The following is a 15,815-nucleotide window of genomic DNA, read 5'->3' as shown; positions in this document are numbered from 1 at the left end:
TTACAAAGACTTAAGCAGAACTCTTTACTCAGGACTTCCCTGGTCCAGTGATTAAGAATCCACCTTCCAATGCAGGGGACGTGGGTTCGATCCCTGGTCAGGGTACTAAGATCTCACATGGTGCGCCACACCTAGAGAGAAGCTTGCATGCTGCAACTAAGACCTGAAGCAGCCATAAATAAATAAATATTTTTTAAAACAAATAAAAATGTGTTTATAAAAAATAAACCTCCTTACTCTTCTTTTTTTCCATGGCATTTATCACCTTTTTTTAAAACACTTTATTGAGATATAATTGACATACAAAAGCTGTATATATTTAATGTGTACAACTTGATGAGTTTGGAGATAAGTATACACCCTTGAAATCATCGTCACAATAAAAGCCATAGGTTTCTCCATCATATTACCTTCTAATATAACATATAATTTACTTAATTGTGATGTTTATCATTGATTCTCTACCTCCACTTACTTAATAATCAAGATTCACAAGAGCAGGAATCTTCATCTGTTTTCTTAACAGGTATATCTCAAGAGCCTAGAACAGGGCCTTACAAATAGTAAGTGTTTGTTGAATGAATGAATGAATACCTTCTTCCAACTGTAACATCCGTATACAAAAGCCTTTAATATTTCTGAGTATTGGATCTTCTCTCACTTGCCTCATAAAACTGAGGGATAAATCCTCATAATGACAGTACTTGCTGTCTGAGATAATATGAGTAGTAATTAAACAGCCAGAGAGAAACACTATAGGTCACATTCTGAAGATGATACCAGCCAAAAGTATCCAGCAAAATAGCTTACATACATCAAATTACACCAGAGAAAAAGTTAGGATCCATACCTAGGACCAGTAGATTATCAGGAAGACAAGGAAAAATTACATAAAGTATATTATTAATAATGGTAATAAACTATCCTATAATGCTGATTGCAATAAACCAATCCAGCCACACTGGGCTCCTGGGTATTTTGAACATAACCAGTGAGCTCCTGCACTTCCTTGTTACTAAAGTGACCGTTCCAAGCATCCACATGGCTCCCTACCTCACTTCATTTAGGTCTTTGATCACCTTGGTGAGGCCTTCACTGACTGCCCTATGTAAAATCAAATACCCTTACTCCATGAATTCCCTATTCCCTCTTCCTGTCACATTTTCCCCATAGCTTTAATGACATCTAACATGTTACAGATGTTACCTATTTGTTTTTTCTATTTTTTGTTCCCCCCTCCACACTAGAATGTAAACCCCATAAGGGTGAATGGTTTTATCTCTTTTATTTAATGCTGAAGCCCCAGGGCCTAGAAGAATAATTGGCATGTAGTAGTGCTCAATGAATATTTGTTAAATGAATATGTAAAGGATCAAATAAAAGAATATTTAAACTATGTAGCTAAAAATTATAATCCTATCAGTCAGGATAAGCTGGGGCAGCAGGTCTCAAATATTTTTGGTCCAGAGACCAAAAATTATTGAGGACCTAAAAGAGAGCTTTTCTTTATATGGGTTATGTCTATCAATAATGACCACATGTGAAGTTAAAACTAAGAAATTTTTAATATCTCTTTATTAATTGATTTTTAAATAGCAATAATAAACTCATTACTTGCTAACATAAATATATTATGAAAAATACAAATATTTTGAAATAATTGAAGGAGAAAAATGGCTTTGTTTTAATTTCTACAAATCTCTTCCCTAGATTTAATAGAAGACAGCAGTACTCTCATATTTATTTCTGTATTCATTCTGGTTTTCATTTTCATTTGTAGATAGTCTTCTTTGATATTACATACAAACCCAAACAAGTGGTAGTTTCTTAAAAGTTATTTGTAACTTGGAGTCTGAAACCATGTCAAAGAAATTTCTTGTACTCTGTTACATTAAAATGCATTGGTCTATTTTGTTCTTTAAATGGACCTGTTACCCATGCAAGATTTGGTCACTTCATGCATTGGTCATTTGGAAAAGATTGATTTAATGAGTTATACAGGTCTTCCACATTCTGATATGTTTCATTATACACTATCAAAATTTTATATTTGTACCGTACGCTAACGCACATATATGGAATCTAAAAAAACGATACTGATGAACCTAGTGGCAGGGCAGGAATAAAGATGCAGATGTAGAGAACAGACTTGAGGACACGGAGGAGGGGGACGGGGAAGCTGGGACGAAGTGAGAGAGTAGCATTGACATACACACACTACCAAACGTAAAATGGATGGCTAGTGGGAAGCTGCTGCACAGCACAGGGAGATCAGCTCGGTGCTTTGTGATGACCTAGAGGGGTGGGATAGGGAGGGTGGGAGGGGATATGGGGATGTATGTATAGTTATAGCTGATTCACTTTGTTGTACAACAAAAACTAACACAACATTGTAAAGCAATTATACTCCAATAAAGTTATTAAAAATTTTTTTTATATTTGTTAATATCACCACTGATCAGAAAAGCCTTTAAGACCTGAGAAGCTTCAAATTCATAGTGGTGGATACAGTTTGGATTTTGTCAAGACCAACATACACTATCTGTCATTGTCCTTCAAGTGACTGGCTCACTTGAATCATTTGTAAAAGAAAAAATAATAATAATACTCTAGCAAATACCAAATTCTGGATAGCCAGGGCTTGTCTGCAAGCCATTTATCCAAGTGAAAATGATGTTTCATGAACAGAGCAGCTAGTCCAGCTCACCACTCAGTGGCACAAGGGCTTTGTCCTTGAAACACCATTATATTTCAAAGTTGCTTTTGATGTACTTCCCATTTCATCATACAGAATATTAAAAAGATGTATACTCGAGGAATGAAATTTGATTTTAAAAAGTTATCATTTTCATCAAGGATATTCTTAAGTAAAACTAGTTTTTTGGGTTTGTTTGGGTGTTTTGCTTGCTTATTTGTTTTACTGGGAAGGAAGTGAAGAATAGAGCTGGGTACCACCACCTTGATTCATGCTATAGCTCCAGCAGTTTTATTCACTATTGCTTTTGCACCATGAGTGCAAATGTCAGCAAGGCAAAACAAGGCAAATAATGTCTTTGTGTCATTATGAACATAGTTTTGTCCCTCTGAGGACCACCTTAAGGAGTTTGGGGAGCCCTCAGAAGTCTACTGATCACACTTTGAGGACAGCTAGGCTAGGGTATGCTGTAATAACAACAATCTTGAAATCTCAATGGTCTTAAAGAAAAAGGTTCTTTCTTGCTCATGTGATATGTCCAACACATGTCAGTGGGGTGCTCTGCTCCTCATTGGACCCAGGCTGGTTGTTAATATTGCCAACTACCATTCCAGAAGGAAAAGGAGCTCTGCAGAGCCTCACCCTGGCACTTAAATGCGCAGGTGCTCAAGTGGCTGCAGGCACTTCTCACAATTCATTGTGAACTAGTCACTTGGTTCCACCAACCACAAGAGACAAAGAAGTAAAAACCTACCTAATTACTACCACAAGGCGCATACACCAAAATTTTTGTCATTATAGAAAATATGAATATTAAAATGATGTTTTAAACCTTAGATTTTAAAAAGTATGAACTTTATTACAGATTTTTGTTTGAAAAAAATTGAGGTTATAAAAAAGATATAGATAGGATGTGGGAAAGCTCCTTTTATTGTTAGGATTAAATCCAACTTCATATAATGGAGAAATCAAAAAGATTTAAGCAATTAGAAGTTTATTTCTCTCTTATGCAAAATAATTCTGTAGAAATCAATCAAGGGAATGATTTGACAGGCCAACCATGTCATCAACAACCCAGGTTGCTACTTTGTTCTCTCACCATCCCTGATGAATAGCCTCCATACTCAAAATCATCTCATGACACAAAATGGGTGCTGGGTCTCCAGCCATCACACTTTTGTTACAAAGAATAGAAGGAATGGAAGAGAATGGGTCCTTATCACCACCCCTTTAAGAGACCTTCCCAAAATTCCCACACAACATTTCTGATTACATACCACTCTCTAGAACTTAGTTACATGGTCACACCAGCTTCAAGGGAAGCTAGAAAGTGTTGTCTTTATTCCTAGAGGCAATGTGTCGAGCTAAAAGTTGGGGTTCTGCTACTAAGGAAAGAGAGAATCTGTCTTTGCCATGGTCCTTCTAGATAGAATGATGAATGGATTAAGGAAATAGAAAACATATTTTAATACACTTTAAATATATACAATTATATTTGTCAATTATTCTTGAATGAAGTTCGAAAAAAAAAAGAATTGAAAGCAGGATCTTGAAGAGATATTTGCACACCAATATTCATAGCAGCACCATTCACAAACAACCCACGAGTCCATCAACCAACGAACTGATAGACAAAAGGTGGTATGTACATACCATATGGAATATTATTAATTCTGACACATGCTACAACATGGTTGAACCTTGAGGACATTATGCTAAGTGAAAAAAGTCAGTTGCAGAAAAGACAAATACTGTATGATTCCACTTAACTGAGATATATACCTAGGGTAGTCAAATTCATGGAAACAGTAGTAGAATAGTGTTTGCCAAGGGCTGGGGGGAGGGGAATTTGGAAAATTGTGATTTAATGGGTATATAGTTTCAGCTTGCAAGTTGAAAAGTTCCGGAGATTAATTGCACAGCAATGTGTATATACTTAAAACAACTCAACTGTGCACTTAGAAATGGTTAAGATGGTAAATTTTATGTTGTGTGTTTTTAACTGTTCTTTTAATTCATAATTAATTTGAAATGAAAGAAATTCATCATGAAAAGTAAATGAATGGATGGGTGGATGGACAGATGGATGGCGGGCAGTATGGTAGCAAGCAGATAAACTGTCAAGAGTAGCATCTAGGTGGTGGAGGAAGGGCGTTCGCCATAAAATTCTTCCAAATTTACTCTATGTTTGAAATTTTTCATAAGAAAATGTTGTAGGAACTGAATCTCGTATTAAATGAAGGCTTTGAATAAGCTAACCACTTGTGAGGTTATTTCTCAGTCACAAGTATATTTTCCTTTCACGTCAAAAGGAGTTTGAATGTCTCCTAAGGCACTTCCGGTTCTTTACTTGTGCCTCCTGGGCAGCTGCCTTTGATCACTGCCCCTTACAAAAGATGTCATGGCTTCCAAAAACAACTCTGTGAAGGAGGGGAGGGTGCTTGGGGAGTCCCTCTCATGTATCTAACAGTTAGAAAGAACCATTCTCTCACCTGGCATTCAAACTCTCCCAGGTCCCATTATTGGTGCCATTTTTACTTAGACAAAGGATCTCTCTAAGAAGCATCCAACTTGTGAACTATGAACAAAGTGTGCCCATCTTGATATTTTTAGCAAAAGCTTTGGGCCTTATTTTAGCACCCATAACTCTCTGGGCATGCCGGTAAATAATTACTAAATTTAGCATGAATGTGAAAAGCTGAGATTCCTAGAGCAATGCAAACCAGAAGAGAATGTTCCAGTCGTTATTCAAGCTCTTCTTTCACAGCATCATTTATCAGTCAAGCAACATGATGAAAGAACTGAGAGATGTGACATTGCTCTATGCCCGTGCCCTTAATCATCATCCAGTATGTCCTGAGGCTATGAAACACAACACAGAAATTCACTCATTTTCATAGAACCAGGTGGTAGAATTGCAGGCTGATGGCATAAATCTGATGAAGAATGCATTGAGCTGCTTCCGCAAATCAACAAATGGGGGGACTTAAAGAATATGAGATTCAAAAAAAAAAAAAAAAAAGAATATGAGATTCAACTTGTTGGATTCCAATCAGTACGAGATACATAATTCACAGGGCCCAATACGAAATAAAATGCAGCTCCCTTGTTCTAAAATTATTAAGTATTTCAAGACAGCTATTGTAGAATATTAAACCAAGCAGAGAGTTCTTTTCAGTATGGGGACCTGGGTGACTTCACAAGACACCCATGAAGCCAGCCCTGACTCCCATGGTTAACGAGGTAATTATTTTTACTGATGTGACAAATCAGAAGATCTGAACTTGAAGCCATCGTAGTGGTGAAAATTGCTCATTTCTTCATGGGGGTGCTGACATTCGGACTGAGTTGGCACACCAATTAAGCAAATGGAAACATTTAGAGGGACTTCCCTGGTTGTCCAGTGGCTAAGACTCTGCACTCCCAAAGCAGTGGGCCTGAGTTCGATCCCTGGTCAGGGAACTAGATCCCACATGCTGCAACTAAGAGTTTGCATGCCACAACTAAAAGATCCCATGTGCCACAACTAAGACCCGGTGCAGCCAAATAAATAAATCAATATTTATTTTAGAAAAAAAAGAAACGTTTAGGGACTGCTTTTATTTCCTATGGCTGAGGTGCCCTGACCTTGCTGAAATGGGAACCTAGCACTGTCATAGAGGAGGCTCATAACGTTGGTTGGATTAATCACAGAATGTAATAGCCATGAAGCTGCACTTCCAGAATTTATTCAAGTATTTTGATAAGTAAGAATCCTTCTTTAAACTTTTGCATCTTCCTTTCCTAAGAAGGCAAACTGTAGAAAGTGCTTGCTATCAACTTGCAAGCATAATTACACAAGGGAGTGATTAAGCTACGGATCAGTCAAGGCTCTTCAGGTAATCTATTGGCTCACACAACCGAAAGGCCAGGGACAGTCTTTAAGGGCAGCTGGTCAGGGCTCACATGATGTCATTAAAACCCATCTTCGGGCTTCCCTAGTGGCGCGGTGGTTGAGAGTCCGCCTGCCGATGCAGGGGACACGGGTTCGTGCCCCAGTCCGGGAGGATCCCACATGCCGTGGAGCGGCTGGGCCCGTGAGCCACGGCCGCTGAGCCTGCGCGTCCGGAGCCTGTGCTCCGCAATGGGAGAGGCCACAACAGTGAGAGGCCCACGTACCGCAAAAAAAAAGATTAAAAATAAAAAAATAAAAATAAATAAACCCATCTTCCTTTCACCTCCAAAGGTAATATGCTACCTCCTGCTGTATTGGATTCACTGTCAGGCTATACATGATGCTTCAAGCTACAAGAACACATCAACTCTAATATCAAACCCAGTGGGAAAGAGAGCTCCCTTCCCCAGTGGAAGTCCAAGACCTGAACCTCATTAGCCCTATCTGGCCTGACTTGGGTCATGTGCTCATCGTTGAACCAGTCAGTGACTGGGAAATGGAATGCTCTGATGGGCTCAGTCTTGCTCATAACTCCCCCCCCCCAAACCCAGAAATAGAATCAGCTTCTTCATGGACTGAGAATGGGGTCGGGGTGGATTCCCCAAATGGAAATTTAGGAATTGTTATCAAGGGAGTAGAGTAGATGCTGGACAGCAAAAGCACCACATGTCCAGCACAAGCAGAGGGCAAGCGACCCCCACCGAGCACATACTGTGTCCCCAGAAACCTGGAAATGAGATATGAAGTGAAGAACCATCCTGAAATCTCTGGTTGTGTTTGTGTTCAACTGACTCTCTAAAGCACCTTTTTTATCTCTCATGAAAAAACTGAAATCAAGGCTGATAGCCAGTGTTAGGGACACGAGTCTGGAGTCACACTGAGATGCATCATGATGGAATACACCCCACTGCCCTCAGAAGTGACTCAGGACTGTGAGAGCTAAGTGTTCTGATTTGTTTTTCATTTAGAATTGTTTTTACAGTAAACATTTCGAAAGAGAAAATTGTCTACTCAATGTTATACCGTGTTCTCATTGAGTTGTTCAAAACGACTCTGCCCATAACTATGCACATCTACAGAAAACTTTAGTTATTTAAACACTTATTTTTAATCTATAATTTTTTTTTTTTTTTTTTGCGGTACGGTACGCGGGCCTCTAACTGTCGTGGCCTCTCCTGTTGCGGAGCACAGGCTCTGGACGCGCAGGCTCAGCGGCCATGGCTCACGGGCCCAGCCGCTCCGCGGCATGTGGGATCTTCCCGGACCGGGGCACGAACCCATGTCCCCCGCATCGGCAGGCGGACTCCCAACCACTGCGCCACCAGGGAAGCCCTAATCTATAATTTTAATGTTCCCCTTCTAAAAAAAAAAAAATCAAATCCACCCAGCCCTAAGATATTGACTAGTAATAACCAAGTCACCATCTTAAGCAGCAAGAGCTTGTATCTGCTGATCTTCCCTCTTGCATTATCTCCTCTATTTATCCTCCTACACAAATCCTAACTTGCGTAAAGCAGAATAAATTCCATGTGTGCAAGGGCCAATTCATAGCTAATAACAATGATGAACATTCACCTCCACCTTTCGTTATGCGCCCATTGCTATGGCCTGGAGGTGGAGGTAACTGAACCCTGCCCGGGTTGGGGGTGGGAGGGAGGAGGTGGGGCACTAGTTGCAGCTTCATTCTCAGGAGACGATTCGTAGGTTCAATCCAAGCAGGGAAAAAAGCTGCACAAAAAAGATTCTGCAATGTGTAACACAGGGACAAGCCACTGAGAAGATGAGGGACAATTCAGGGTCACAAGTGTTCTGTTCATTGCCTCAGCACAATGGGAGGCATGACCAAAAACCAGCCTGCCATCACAAGCTCACAGACTGGGGACAATCTTCTAAGACACTATCTTAGCCATATACTCCATTTTGCCTCTTCATTGGATCGTTTTCCTTGGGTGGGGGCTTCATTTCCATGGCGATGTGAGTGTCTCTGCAGAAACCTAGCTTTACAATAGATAGAGTCATTCACCCATTAGGTAATGTAATATATATTTACTGATCACCAACTATGTGCCAGGAAATGCTCCCCACACCACAGGTAGCAGTAAACAAGCATGACAAATTGTTTACCTTCATGCAACTCACCTTATGGTTGGGGAAATCAGACAACAAACATAAAAAGAAGTAAATGAATGTGGAATACCAGATAGTAACTGCTGCTATAAAGAAAATAAAACAGAGTGATGCGACGTAAAGAACTACCTTAGACACGGTGGTCAGGTAAGACCGACCCTGAGAACAACCTTCAGAGCAGCGGACCAGCCAGTGCAAAGGCTGAGCAGGAAATGAGCTTGTTTGGCGGGAGGAAGGAAGGCTTGTGGGACTACAAATAGGGACGCGAGAAAAATGGAGACAAAGGAGGATGCAGGCCAGCTCAAGTAGGCAGGGAGCAGGCCATAGCAATGGGCGCATAACGAAAGCCTCCCATCACCACACTAACAGCCCAAATGTCCAATTGTAAAAACTTACCAAGGGCGATTTACAACCTGGGGTTTCATTCCCGGAGAGCCCGCTCTTACAAGTCGTTAACAGGTTCCTTTTATTGGGCCTTTACCGCCATCTGCTGGCAGTATTCGGCATGCCCAGGCCGTGGTCAACACAGCGGCTTAAGGCGGGCATATACCTGACACTTCGGGTGGGACGCCACTGTTCAGGGCCCGCCTAATTCCTACTGGTGCCCTAAACTGGATTCAGATCAAGGGTCACAATGCACTTTACAAGATACACAAAGTTGGGCCTGAGAACAGGAAACTTCCATTTATCCGATTAACTGACCTCACTGAGCACCAGAATAGGCTTTTCAAACAGCTCCTATTAAAATTAAAAAATAATGCCCTGGGCTTCCCTGGTGGCGCAGTGGTTGAGAGTCCGCCTGCCAATGCAGGGGACGCGGTTCGTGCCCCGGTCCTGGAGGATCCCCACATGCCGCGGAGCGGCTGGGCCCGTGAGCCATGGCCGCTGAGCCTGCGCGTCCGGAGCCTGTGCTGCGCAACGGGAGAGGCCACAACAGTGAGAGGTCCGCGTACCGCAAAAAAAAAAAAAATAGTCCCTGGTCATATAATAGCACCTGGTTCGTGGCTGCCCGCAATACTTACTATGCTAAATTCTCCCCCTTCCGGGCGTTCTGCACCTTAGCAAAACGCTCTGGAGACACCCCAACTGCCTGTTCTTGCCCTCAAAGGTGAAATCTAGTCCTCATTTTCCCCTCCTCCTCCGGATCCCCATACACCTATTCTCTCACTCCTGTCGCCTTCCAATACTCCAGTAAAGGATGGTGGACCACCTCCTCCCACCAGTACCACCACCCCAAGTGTGCTGATTTGGAATCCTAATCTGCCTAAGGTAGAAGCTTTGCCTAAATTCCAGGATACAAGGGCCACTCACAGCTTATAATAACGATGAACTTTCACAGGAGGTGGAGGGAATTGTACCCAGTGATTAGGGCTAGTGATTAGGAAGCAGAATAACTTAAAACTGACACATGTGAGAAATATCCTCAAATGATATCATCTGGACCCTCCCTGCAAAGTGGTGTCACCCGGGATCCACACTCCTGCTGGAGCCCTGGGTGACTCCCCTGGCCCCTTCCCATGCTCCTGACAAGAGTGAAAGAAGGAGGGAGTCCCCTACAATGTCCAAGGCCACAAAAATGCCTCTTTTGCTATGCTTAGCTGTGTTGAGTCTCATTTGGCTCCTGGCATGGGTATGGGACAGTCCCAAACCAAACTGCTAAGGTCAGTGGGTCATCTCTCATCCTCATTTGACAGCAGGTTGAATTGGGCCAGCCACTCTCTGGAACCAGTTCTACCAGGTAGATGGGCTCCTCCCACCCACACTAGGAACTCCACAAGCCTGAATGCAAGAGTGACCTCCCAGACAAATGGGAAGGTTATTAACATGCGGATTAAGTGTGCCTGGGTCTGTGACTCCCTGTCTAACAAAGACTCTATGTCTCAAGGTCGTTCAGAGGCCAGTTCCCATTATTACTACACCTGGGCTCAACCAGGCCCTAATGGCCTCCATTCAGGACCTGTCCAACCTTGCACATGAGATGACATTCCCTCTCCATAGGATTTCACCTAAGGTGACATCACCCCTTCAGAAGACTCCACAGGACACAGCATTGCCTAGGACCCCACCCTGAGCTGGGACCCTAATTTGGACTTTGGCACAAAAACAACCCTGCCTCTCGAGCGCCCCGTGCAAGCCCTCTCTTTCCTCACAGGATCTTCTACCTATTGGGCTTTCCCACCAGATGACACCCTGGGACCACTGCAGCAGTTAGATTGGCCGGGCTCTTTTCACAACCCGTCGAGCATGTCCCACGTCTCTAGCAATGGGGAATGGCCCCTGCCACACGCCAGCACAAATACACTCAGTTAAGACAGGTAGAGTCCTGGCACAACTGTCCGGCAGCCCTGCTGCCCCAGATAAATAGTGACACTTTGGTGCATTGGACCATTGTGTATTTAATCTTTGGCTTCTGCACTTAGCCTCTGAAGATGTGTCTGCCTGCCCACCCAGGGTAGCTCGCTGTCCTGCCTTTCTGTTAAGTGCCTCTTTTGTGCAAAATTCCGAAAGACAGAATTCCCTAATGGGATCCCCCATGGACGCAACAGCCCCTAGGCAGAGAGAGGAAAATGGAAAAAGCAGACCCACTCAGGCTAATGACTCCCTGCTAGAGTGCTTTACACAAACCTGTTTCACAGATCTACCCCACAAGACCTAAAGGCTTTAAAATGTTTGCAGGCAGATCTAGATCCTCTAGATTATCTAGATAGGTGTGACCACCACCTCCCTTCCTTTTAAAGAGCAAACCAACTGCTGCTCCCTTCTGTCCCTGGTGGATGATTTCCAAAAATTAAGAATTTCCTCTACTTTTGTTCCTCTACCTCCCATTCTTTGCAGGATACCAAGGACCACTTGACTGCCGATCGCACAACCCTGCCACTGCCTCCCTGAAAACTCTGGCCTCTTCTTCCATTTTTTTTTTTTTTTTTTTTTTGCAGTACACGGGCCTCTCACTGTTGTGGCCTCTCCCGTTGCGGAGCACAGGCTCCGGACGCACAGGCTCAGCGGCCATGGCTCACGGGCCCAGCCGCTCCGCGGCATGTGGGATCTTCCCGGACCAGGGCACGAACCCGTGTCCCCTGCATCAGCAGGCAGACTCTCGACCACTGCGCCACCAGGGAAGCCCCCTCTTCTTCCATTTTTAAGGACTCTGTGATGACACAAGCCCAGAGGACTATTCCCAGGCCTAGAAAGCAGCTGAATTTTGAAATCCCTTGGGACCAGTGACCCCTTTTTGCCTTTCATTTTCTCCCTTTTTACTTTCATTTTCTCCCTTTTGAAGGGAGACTCTATAACTTTTATGCCCACCCCACCATTGCATTTTGGTGGCAGATAACTTGTTTCTTGAGTTTCACATGTTCACAGGTGGGAAGGAATTGTGCCCACGGATGAAGTCTTCTCATAGCCTCCCTCTACCTGGTTTAGATGATATTTGGGACTTTTGAGCTGATAAGATTTAGATGAGTTGTTTTTACTTTGAGTTGATGCTATAATGGGATGAGATTTTGGGATGAGGTGCATGTATTTTGCCTGTGGGGTGGACATGAATCTTTGGGGCAGACTATATATAGGCAGACTAATAGCCCCTAAAGATGTCCACATCCTATCCCCAGAATCTGGGAGTGTGTTATGTTACATGGCAAAGAGGAATTATGATTGCAGATAAAACTAAGGTTGGCAATCAGCAGACCGTAAAAAAGAGAGGGTACCCTGAATTATTCTGGTCGGGCCAGTGTCATCACAGAGTCCTTAAAAGTAGAAGAAGAGGCCAGAGTGATGTGATGGGAGAAAGGCTCAACCTGCAGTTACTGGTTTTGAAGGTGGAGGAGGGCCCCACAAGCCAAGGAACACAAGTGGACTCTAGAAGCTGGAAGAGGCAAGAAAATAGATTCTCCTCTAGTGCCTCCAGAAAAGAAGACAGTCCTGCTGACACCTTGATTTTAGCCTTCTGAGATCTGTCAGACTTCTGACCTACAGAGAGTTCAGGTAATACATTTGTGTTGTTTTATTTCAGTTTGTGATAATTTGTCATAGCAGCAATAGAAAACTAATACCAGGAGCTCAGTCCCTGCCTCTATAAGCAGAAAAGCACCATCGTTCGGGTTACTGTGCAGCAAACATCCACTTCCCTTACCCTCCCATGGGCAGGTAAGGGGAGGTGCACGGGGCGGGGGAGCTACTTCTCCGCCTAATTGATTTGGGACCTGGACGTTTAACTTCCTTTGCCCAGTGAAATGCTAGCACATATGCAAGCAGAGGTCTTAAGTGTGGGCCTGACTCGTTTGCGCCTGTGATCCTCCTTGAGAAAAGCACACCCGAGATAGCCCCAGAGCCCAAGGGCACCCCTGAGCCTAACCCAGAGTCTGAAGCCAAGCCCAGCTGACCCGCAACCTACAGCAGAGCCACCCAAGCAGCCTAGCTGAGTTCAGCAAAAGTGCGGTAGACCTGAGGACCCCGAGTGAAGAATAAACTCTTACCGCTGCACTCCACTGAGTTCTGCAGTTGCTTCTCATGCAGCAGTGTTATTGGGGCTAAAGCTGACTGATACAGAGAATTCCTGGCAAGACACGCAATCAGTCCTTCTTTTATCGACGAAGGCAGTCCTGGTGTGTACCCGCGTGCATACGCATCGATACCTGCGCATGTGAGGATAAACCCACGTGCAACTCTGAAAAGTGGGAGCACATCCATGTACAGCTGTGCACGTGTGCGGTTACTCTCCATCACATCTGGAGGCGCGATGGCTGTGTGTGATGTGAGGGAATCTGTGTGCTCTTAGGTCGTTTTTTGGTTTTCCTCCTCAGAACTCAGTCATCCCTTCACTAGAAGGAATCCAGCTTCCGGCCAAAAACCTATGTCTGATTTTTTAAGTATTTTTTGATTGAAGGATAGTTGATTTACAGTGTTGTGTTCATTTCAGGTGTAAAGTGATTCATATATACACGTATACACTTGTTCAGATTCTTTTCCATTATAGGTTGTTAGAAGATATTGAATATGGTTCCCTGTGCTACAGGGTAGGTCTTTGTTGTTTACCTATTTTATATATAGTAGTGTGTATCTGTTCATTTCTTAGGCACAACCGTAGGCCATTACAAAGGCTCTCCCCGGCAGGCCTGGCAGGGTTAGCCTCCCCGCACCAGCGTGGTACACCGCCAGTGCACGCGGTCTCTCAGTGGATCACAGCCAAGGACTCAAGCCCCTGCCCCAACCTGCATTCCTATCCCAGCTTTCTTCAGAGACCTTTAGTGGGAAGGGGATTGCCTTCGGCCGACGCCCTCCTCGGGTGCCTCACTCTTATGGGGGGCGGGGGAAACCTGGAAGACACGTCTCCACTCTGCCTCAGGAGTCAGGACCCTCTTGCTCCTAGCCCTTCCCTCACTCCCTTCCCCACCCCAATCCCCCCCATCCCCGTGGCCTCCAGATCCATAAAACGGAAGGAGCCTTTAGTTCGGGGCTCCCCCAGCAGTGAGAGCATCCCCAGCTTCGATCCACCTGATGGGATGGTGCCATTCGTTCCAAGGGGAAAATCCAAAGAAGGCTTGTCAGTGCTTCTCCAGTTTGGCCTCTTCCTTACATGTGGAAGTGAACGATTGAAGCCTGACTGTTCCTTTAATTTGGACTTGTCTTAATTGGCTCCTATGACACCTGGCGGCTCAGCTCTGTCCACCACTTACAGACATTAGCCTGGTGACTTTCGGAAAAGTCACTTTACCTCTTCATGCTTTGGGTTCTTCATCTGTAAAATTGAAATGCTAACATACCTACCTCCTAGGGTTGTTCCTGTGAGGATGTGATGAGTTGATAGACGTAAAGCGTAAGTAAGTTCTAGCTAATAAGCATTTGCTATTATGATGTTCAACACTGTCCATTTCTGTTTGGAAATCCATATGGTTCTGGGGGTGCCTATTGGCTTAGCCTGGGTCATGTGCTCTACCCCCCCAACCCCTTCCCCTGCTCTAGGGGTCCAGTACATGATCTAGACTAAATTAGTAGGCACTCTCCACCTCCTAGGCTGGTTCCCGGTGGGCATGTGATATGAGCCTGTCCAGTCATAGCAATCTTAAGGCTTGGGCTGAAAGTTCTGGGACAGAGACACTGACTATTTCCAGCAGGACAAGAACAAGGAATCCTACACCCCAGGAGGTGCTGGCAGCCATACTGGGACCACAGGGAGTGCCGACCTCAGCAAGAGGAAACACCCTGGAGAACAAAGGAGAGAAAGAGAAACTAGGCCCTCGGTGCCTTCGCTTGACTTCTGGTTAAAGCCTCGCCTCACCTAGAATATTTATGTACCTGAGCCCTTTATTGTTTTGGCCAATTTGACTTGGATGTTCTGTTACCTGTAACCGAAAGTCTCCCAACACACAGAGTGGATCTGTGAGCGGCCAGAGGCTCTTGGGAGTGGGAACAGTCTGGGTCCCCAGGGAGGCCAATTCTGAGACAGAGCATAGGGTACAGGACATTGACTACTGAGTGTCCTTGGGACCGGCTGAAGGAGGGAGGAGAGAGAGGTGCACAGGGCTGGGCAGAGGGAGGAGTCAAGCTGCAGTGCCGGTCCAGGGGCAGTTTCAGCCAACCCTCCAAGCAGCCCTGGAGCCAGAACAGCCTTTGGTGTTGGCACATTAAGCATCATGGAAGGTGGGAAGAGGCCCGGCTCTCGGCAGCCAAGGCAAAGCCCGAAGGCACTGGCAGCTGGAGGCCACCTGCCAGTGGCCCTCCCGGTAACCGGAGCAAAAGCCCTTGCTGGAGAGGGGTCCAGGCAGCGCCCCTCTTAAGTCCATCGTGAAAGAGTATGTGGCAGGGAACAGCGCCTGACTAGGCACCTGAGGACGAGTTGGTGTTCACGTCCATACACCGTTGGGGTAGAAGCAGTGGACAGACAGATGGCTGGACTGGAAAAGAGATGGCCAGCAGCAGTGAAGGTCCAGCAAGTTCCCAGGTGTATCAAACTCAAGGAATCCCCCCTCCACCCCGGAACTGGCCTCAACAGGTCTGGGCACAAATCAGGTGAGAAACTGGAGTCGCACTGCACCAGGGAGGGGGTGGCCCGGAGCCACA

The sequence above is a fragment of the Pseudorca crassidens genome, chromosome 15 (genome assembly GCF_039906515.1).
Source record: "Pseudorca crassidens isolate mPseCra1 chromosome 15, mPseCra1.hap1, whole genome shotgun sequence".
Classification (NCBI taxonomy): Eukaryota; Metazoa; Chordata; class Mammalia; order Artiodactyla; family Delphinidae; genus Pseudorca; species Pseudorca crassidens.
The sequence above is the reverse complement of the archived record's forward strand: the minus strand, read 5'-3'. Positions refer to the sequence as shown.